The sequence below is a fragment of the Macaca thibetana genome, chromosome 4 (genome assembly GCF_024542745.1).
Source record: "Macaca thibetana thibetana isolate TM-01 chromosome 4, ASM2454274v1, whole genome shotgun sequence".
Taxonomy (NCBI): Eukaryota; Metazoa; Chordata; class Mammalia; order Primates; family Cercopithecidae; genus Macaca; species Macaca thibetana.
This window is the reverse complement of record NC_065581.1, coordinates 32,291,841-32,299,672: the sequence shown is the minus strand read 5'-3', so window position 1 is coordinate 32,299,672 and position 7,832 is coordinate 32,291,841. Positions and strand designations below refer to the sequence as shown.

Sequence of the window (7,832 nt, the reverse complement as noted above, 5' to 3'; positions counted from 1 at the left end):
TTTATCAGCTGAATTTAAGATTAAAAACATTTTTTAATTTTATTTTTTGAATTTTATGTTTTTACTTTAACAAATATAGAAAAGTGCACACTTCATAATCTTCACAAACTCCCCAAAATTCTCGATAGGATGTGTGTAGAGGGCACGAACACATCACGCTGTGGACGGCAGGGTTATGGAAAACAACAAAACCTTTTGAGCTCAGACGCTGAGTGCCTCCACCCGCCTAGCAGCCCAGGTTAGGGTCCGCGCCTGCGCAATGGGAGCCGGCCGGCCCTGGAAGAAGTCGGAACGAAGGAAACCCCGCCCCTTTCCCGGCTTCCTCCTCCCCTCGGTTTTACCCAGCTTGCGCTCCCCAGCCGCAAGTCGGCCGCGCTTTACCCTTCAGCGCTTGGAGGGTTCTGCGTCCCTTCCCGCTGCGCCTGCGCGGTCCCGCCTCGCCCCACGCGCGGGCTCGCGCTTCGGTTCTCCCAGACCTGCTCTCAGCATCCGGCTCTTTTCTCGCTCCGGCCCGCTGCCCGCTGCGCCAGCACCATGGTGGGTACCGTGACGTCAAAAGGGGTCGCCCTCGGGGATCTCGGACGGTTGGGGCAGGGGGGTCTGGCCTTTGTCCCCCTAGGCTGGAGTTAGGTCCGGAGTTTTTATCTTCATCGTTAGTCCTGTTTCTCAAGTTCGTTGAGGAGACACCTGAGAGCAAATGGGATTTTTTTTTTCCATGATGAGGAAAAAAACCCCAACCCTGAGAGAGATTCAGTGGGGACAGCGGGAGACGGAAAAGTTAGACCTTAGAGCACTTCTCTGCCAGGCAAGCTTCGGCAGGGTGCGGGTGGGATGTTTTCTGTAATTCATTGAAAGGAGTGGGCAGGTACCCGAGAAAGGTGGTCGATTGAGAGAGCACACTGGGGAGGCCGAGGTATGCAGGGCAGAGCCTCTCTGGGACTTTAAGTGATGGGCTCAATGCAGTGTGCAGAATAATTTGGGCTCCAGCCTTTCACCTCTCAACCAATTATTCTTTCCTGTGAAATTTTGAGAACTGTTAGGGATGCAATGGGGTTCACAATACCGGTATTTGGTAATACTGTCAAGGGACACTCCTCCCTACCATGTTCCTTCCCACATGATGGTTTTCCCCCTCTCTCCCAATAGCTCTTCTATTCTTTTTTCAAGTCCCTTGTGGGCAAGGATGTGGTCGTGGAACTCAAGAATGACCTGAGGTAGGTACCTGTTCCAACAAGTCTGTTGGGGGTGGGTGTGCCCAGGGCCCTGGAACCTCTTTAATTTGAGAAATATTTGAGGGCTGGGTGAGGTGGAATATGTACAGAGGAAATAAATGGCCGGGTGCGGTGGCTCACGCCTGTAATCTCAGCACTTTGGGAGGCTGAGGTGGGCGGATCACGAGGTCAGGAGATCAAGACCATCCTGGCTAACACGGTGAAACCCTGTCTCTACTAAAAATACAAAAAATTAGCCAGGCATGGTGGCAGGCGCCTGTAGTCCCAGCTACTTTGGAGGCTGAGGCAGGAGAATGGCGTGAACCTGGGAGGCAGAGCTTGCAGTGAGCCCAGATCACGCCACTGCACTCCAGCCTGGGTGACAGAGCGAGGCTCTGTCTCAAACAAACAAAAGAAATAAATGGGTGGGGTGCAGTGGCTCACGCCTGTAATCCCAGCACTTTGGGAGGCTGAGGAGGGAGGATTGCTTGAGCCCAGGAGTTTGAGGCTGCAGTGAGCAGTGATTACTCCATTGCACTCTAGCCAGGGCAATAGAGCAAGACCCCATCTCTAAGACAAATTTTAAAATTTAACAATAAATAAATGCCTTGTGCCTTAAATTTACAGATAAGCTTGGGGATTGTATTGTGTATTGGAAAACAATACAAAGCAATATACAGTTTAAAGAGTAAATACTGGTCAGGTGTGGTGGCTCATGGGCTGGACGTGTGGCTCATGCCTGTAATCCCAGCACTTTGGGAGGCCGAGGTGGGTGAATCACAAGGTCAGGAGTTCAAGACCAGTCTGGCCAAGATGGTGAAACCCCGTCTCTACTAAAAATACAAAAATTAGCCAGGCATGGTGGCAGGTGCCTGTAATCCCAGCTACTTGGGAGGCTGAGGCAGGAAAATCGCTTGAACCTGGGTGGCAGAGGTTGCAGTGAGCTGAGATTACGCCACTGCACTCCAGCCTGGGTGACAGAGTGAGACTCTGTCTCAAAAAAAATAAATAAAGAGTAAGTACTAGGCTGGCCATGGTGGCTCACACCTGTAATCTCAGCACTTTGGGAGGCTGAGGCAGGAGGATCACTTGAGTCCAGGATGTCGAGACTAGCCTGGGCAACAAAGAACCATTTCTTTTTTTTTTTTTTTTTTTGAGACGGACTCGCCCTAAGGCTGGAGTGCAGTGGCCGGACCTCAGCTCACTGCAAGGCCTCCCAGGTTTAGGCTGAGTAGCTGGGACTACAGGATCACTTTTTTTGTATTTTTTTAGTAGAGACGGGGTTTCAGTGTTAGCCAGGATGGTCTCGATCTCCCGACTCGTGATCCGCCCGTCTCGGCCTCCCAAAGTGCATTACAGGCATAGAACCATTTCTATAAAAGATTAGCCAGATGTGGTTTACATGCCTGTAGTCCCAGCTATTCGGGAGACTGAGGTGGGAGGATCACTTGAACCCAGGAGGTCGAGGCTGCAGTGAGCCATGATTGTACCACTTTACTCCAGCCTGGGTGACAGAGGAAGACTGTCTCAAAAAAGAACAGGCCAGGCCAGGCGCAGTGGCTCACGCCTGTAATCCCAGCACTTTCGGAGGCCGAGGTGGGCGGATCACGAGGTCAGGAGATTGAGACCATCCTGCCTAACATGGTGAAACCCCGTCTCTACTAAAAATACAAAAAATTAGCCTGGTGTGGTGGCGGGCGCCTGTAGTTCCAGCTACTTGGGAGGCTGAGGCAGGAGAATGGCATGAACCCAGGAGGTGGAGCTTGCAGTGAGCCAAGATGGCACCACTGCACTCCAGCCTGGGCGACCAGAGCGAGACTCCATCTCAAAAAAATAAACAAAAAAACAGAACAGGCCATAGGCTGGGCATGGTGGCTCATGCCTGTAATCCCAGCACTTTGGGAGGCTGAGGTGGGTGGATCACAAGGTCAAGAGATTGAGACCAGCCTGGCCAACATGGTGAAACCTACGTATTAGATATGCTACTGTGTATCTAATACCTAGTATAGGCCAGTTGTATGATAGGTGCTTAAGGAAAGAAAAATAATATCTGAAGACCTATTGACTAAGCACTATTCTGAATACATTTATTGATTGATTTCTCAAACACTCCTAAGTAATATGTACTATTGCTGTTATACATATGAGGAAACTGAGGCTTAGATCAGCTATACCACTTGTTCAAGTCTACAAAACTAGTAAGTGATACAGAACAGAAATATGATTATGTCCAGCTTTTTTTTTTCTTTTTCTTTTTTCTTTTTTTTTTTTTGAGATAGTCTCACTCTGTCGCCCAGGCTGGAATGCAGTGGTGTGATCTCTGCTCACTGTAAGCTCTGCCTCCCGGGTTCATGCCATTCTCCTGCCTCAGCCTCCCCAGCAGCTGGAACTATAGGCGCCTGCCACCACACCTGGCTAATTTTTGTATTTTTAGTAGAGACGGGGTTTCACCGTGTTAGCCAGGATGGTCTCGATCTCCTGACCTTGTGATCCGCCTGCCTCGGCCTCCCAAAGTGCTGGGATTACAGGTGTGAGCCACTGCGCCTGGTTTTTTTTTTTTTTTTTTTTTTTAGATGGAGTCTCTGTCACCTACGCTGGAGTGCAGTGGCGCGATCTCGGCTCACTGCAGCCTCAGCTTCCTGGGCTGAAGCAATTCTCTGCCTCAGCCTCCCGAGTAGCTGTGATTACAGGCGTCCACCACTATGCCTAGCTAATTCTTGTATTTTTAGTGGAGAAGGGGTTTCACCATCTAGGCTAGGCTGGTCTTGAACTCTTGACCTTGTGATCCACCCGCCTTGGCCTCCCAAAGTGATGGGATTACAGGTGTGAGCCACTGCACCTAGTCCTATTTTCTTTCTTAAAATAATATTTATTTATTTAAAAATTAGAGACAGTGGTTTTTTTTTTTTTTTTTTTTTTTTTGAGACGGAGTCTCGCTTCTCCCAGTTGGCGTGACTCAGGCTGGTTTTCTCCCGCCTCAAGTAGCTGAGACTACAGGCGCCCGCAACTTGATTTTTAGTTCAAGCAATCCTCTTGCTTCAGCTTTCCAAAGTGCTGGGGTTACAGGCTTGAGCCACCGCGCCCGGCCTCAGGGGTTACAGTTCAAGCATGAAGCCAGCATGCCTGGCCCTGTACTTATCTGTACAGTCCTTTAAATGATATGTACATTTAGGCCAGATGCAGTGGCCCACACCTGTAATCTCAGCACTTTGGGAAGTCAAGGCGGGCAGATGCCTGAGGTCAGGAGTTTGAGACCAGCTTGTCCAACATGGTGAAACCCCCATCTCTACTAAAAATACAAAAATCAGCCAGGCGTGGTGTTGTGTGCCTGTAATCCCAGCTGTTCGGGAGGCTGATGCAGGAGAATTGCTTGAACCCAGAAGGCGGACGTTGTAGTGAGCTGAGATCAGGCCACTGCACTCCAGCCTGGGCGACAGACTGAGACTCCATCTCAAAAAAAAAAAAAAAAAAAAAATACATTTAAAATATTGATACCTATTATCTCGTTATCCTTTAGAAAGATGGGGTCAATTGTATTCTCTTCCCAAAAGTGTCTTCCACATTTATTTTTTTGAGATGGGGGTCTCACTGTGTTGTCCAGGCTGGAGTGTAATGGCACAGTCATAGCTCATTCAGCCTCCTGAATAGGTGGAGCTACATGCCACCACGCCCAGCTAATTTTTTAATTATTTGGAGAGGCAGAGTCTCACTGTGTTGCCCAGGCTGGTCTCAAACTCTTGGGCTCAAGCAGTCCTGCCACCTTGGCCTCCCAAAGTGCTGGAATTACAGGCATGTGCCATGTGCCTGGTTGTCTTCCACATTTCTATGTGATTTAATTTCTTCGTGGGTTACACGTTGACATGGCAGGGAATGGTGAGGAGAGGAACTTAAGGGCCGTTGCATTTTAGAACAGAGGTTTCCGTTTGTGGCACTGGCCATGCAGGTGGTATCGATGTGTATAGATTGGGGACACAGAGCAAGACAAGTATGGAAATCACTAGCAGTCTTAGGCAATTTGGTGTGATGACTTGTTTTTGATTCTCTTCTCCTTACTGGGCCTTTTATTTGGGAAGCCTGACTGTTGTGTTATAACCCTAGGCCCTAAAATACCTTTTTTTTTTTTTTGAGACAGATTCGTGCCCTGTCACCCAGGCTGGAGTGCAATGATGCGATCTCGGCTCACTGCAACCTCCGCCTACTGGGTTCAAGCAATTCTCCAGACTCAGCCTCCCTGGTAGCTGGGATTACAGGCACACGCCACCACGCCTGGTTAATTTTTTGTATCTTTAGTAGAGACAGGGTTTCACCATGTTAGGCTAGTCTCCAACTCCTGACCTCGTGATCTGCCTGCCCCAGCCTCCCAAAGTACTGGAATCCCAGATATGAGCCACCGTGCCCGGCCCCAGTAACATTTCTTTTTCTTTTTTTCCTTTTTTTTTTTTTCCCCCCGAGACGAGTCTCACTCTGTCGCCAGGCTGCAATGGCACTATCTCAGCTCACTGTAACCTCCGACTCCCTGGTTCAAGTGATTATCCTGCCTCAGCCTCCCGAGTAGCTGGCATTATACGCATGCACCACCACGCCCAGCTAATCTTTGTATTTTTAGTAGAGAAGGGGGTTTCACTATGTTGGCCAGGATGGTCTTGATCTCCTGACTTGTGATCTACCCACCTTGGCCTCCCAAAGTACTGGAATTACAGGAGTGAGCCACCGTGCCCAGCCTTCTTTTTTTTCTATTTTTGTTTGAGACGTGGTCTCACTTTGTCGCCCAGGTTGGAGTGCAGTGGCGCGATCTCGGCTCACTGCAACCTCTGCTGTCCAGGTTCAAGTGATTCTCCTGCCTCAGTCTCCCAAGTAGCTGGGATTATAGGCGCCTGCCACCATACCTAGCTAATTTGTGTATTTTTTTTTTTTTTGAGACGGAGTCTCGCTGTGTCGCCAGGCTGGAGTGCAGTGGCCGGATCTCAGCTCACTGCAAGCTCCGCCTCCCGGGTTCACGCCGTTCTCCTGCCTCAGCCTCCCGAGTAGCTGGGACTACAGGCGCCCGCCACCTCGCCCGGCTAGTTTTTTGTATTTTTTAGTAGAGACGGGGTTTCACCGTGTTAGCCAGGATGGTCTCGATCTCCTGACCTCGTGATCCACCCGTTTCGGCCTCCCAAAGTGCTGGGATTACAGGCTTGAGCCACCGTGCCCGGCCCAATTTGTGTATTTTTAGTAGACCTGGGGTTTCACCATCTTCGTCAGGCTGGTCTTGAATTCCTGACCTCATGATCCACCCGCCGCAGCCTCCCAAAGTGCTGGGATTACAGACGTGAGCCACTGCACTTGGCCTTTTTATATTAATTTTTAAAATTTTCATAGAGACAGGGTCTTGGCCATGTTGCCCAGGCTGGTCTTGAACTCTTGGACTCAAGTGATCCTCCCACCTCAGCCTCCCAAAGTGCAGTGACTACAGGTGTGAGCCAACACGTATGTGGCTCTAAAGTGACTTTTCTGTTGGGATGAGAAAGAAGATCTTTCTCCTTTTTTTTGCTTAAGACAGGGTCTCACTCTGATGCCCAGGCTGGAGCGCAGTGGTGCGATCTTGGCTCACTGCAACCTCTGCCTCCCAGGTTCAAATGATTCTTCCACCTCAGCATCCTGAATAGCTGGGATTACAGGTGCACACCACCACTCCCAGCTAATTTTTTTGTATTTTTAGTGGTGATGGGGTTTCACCATGTTGGCCAGCTTGGTCTCGAACTCCTGACCTCAAGTGATCCTCCCGCCTCGGCCTCCCAAACCAGGTGTGAGCCACCACGCCTGGCCAAAAGTTCTTTCTCTTATGCTTGCTGTCAGACCACTTTTGTGCTATGTATTTCCTCCTCCTTAAGGGACTTAATAAAAAGACACCACGGCCGATCGCAGTGGCTCACTCCTGTAATTCCAGCACTTTGGGAGGCTGAGGCGGGTGGATCACGAGGTCAGGAGATTGAGACCATCCTGGCTAACACGGTGAAACCCCGTCTCTACTAAAAATACAAAAAATTAGCTGGGCACGGTGGTGGGTGCCTGCAGTCCCAGCTACTCGGGAGGCTGAGGCAGGACAATTGCTGGAACTTGGGAGGCGGAGCTTGCAGTGAGCCAAGATCGTGCCACTGCACTCCAGCCTGGGCGACAGAGAGAGACTCCGTCTCAAAAAATAAAAAAGACACCACTTTGTGCAATTCCTAAATGTTATTTCACTAATGGAGATGGTGGGGTGCTGTCACATGTTTTTCAGCAGCCAGCAATATGGTGAGAACATGACTGAGGCAGTGGGTTTGAGATACTGGGTGTTTGTTTTTGTTTTTAGGCAGACTCACCCTCTATCTCAAAAAATAATAATGATTGCCCAGTATTGTACTAGTTCATTTAAATTAATTTCTATAGCATATTTAGGTGAGTCTTTCTTTTATTTTATTTTATTTTTTTTTTTGAGACAGAGTCTCTCTCTGTCGCCCAGGCTGGAGTGCAGTGGCCGGATCTCAGCTCACTGCAAGCTCTGCCCCCCGGGTTTACGTCATTCTCCTGCCTCAGCCTCCCGAGTAGCTGGGACTACAGGTGCCCGCCACCTCGCCCGGCTAGTTTTTTGTATTTTTT

At 49.5% G+C, this 7,832-nt stretch overlaps 1 long non-coding RNA gene across 1 annotated transcript; it reads left to right on the top strand.

The window, feature by feature from the left end:
* The first annotated feature begins 295 nt into the window (after positions 1-295).
* LOC126953195 (uncharacterized) lies at positions 296-7,375 on the top strand. Its single transcript, XR_007725147.1, has 3 exons — positions 296-537; positions 1,147-1,214; positions 5,344-7,375. It is a non-coding gene; the product is annotated as an uncharacterized LOC126953195 (long non-coding RNA).
* The last annotated feature ends 457 nt before the right edge of the window (positions 7,376-7,832 follow it).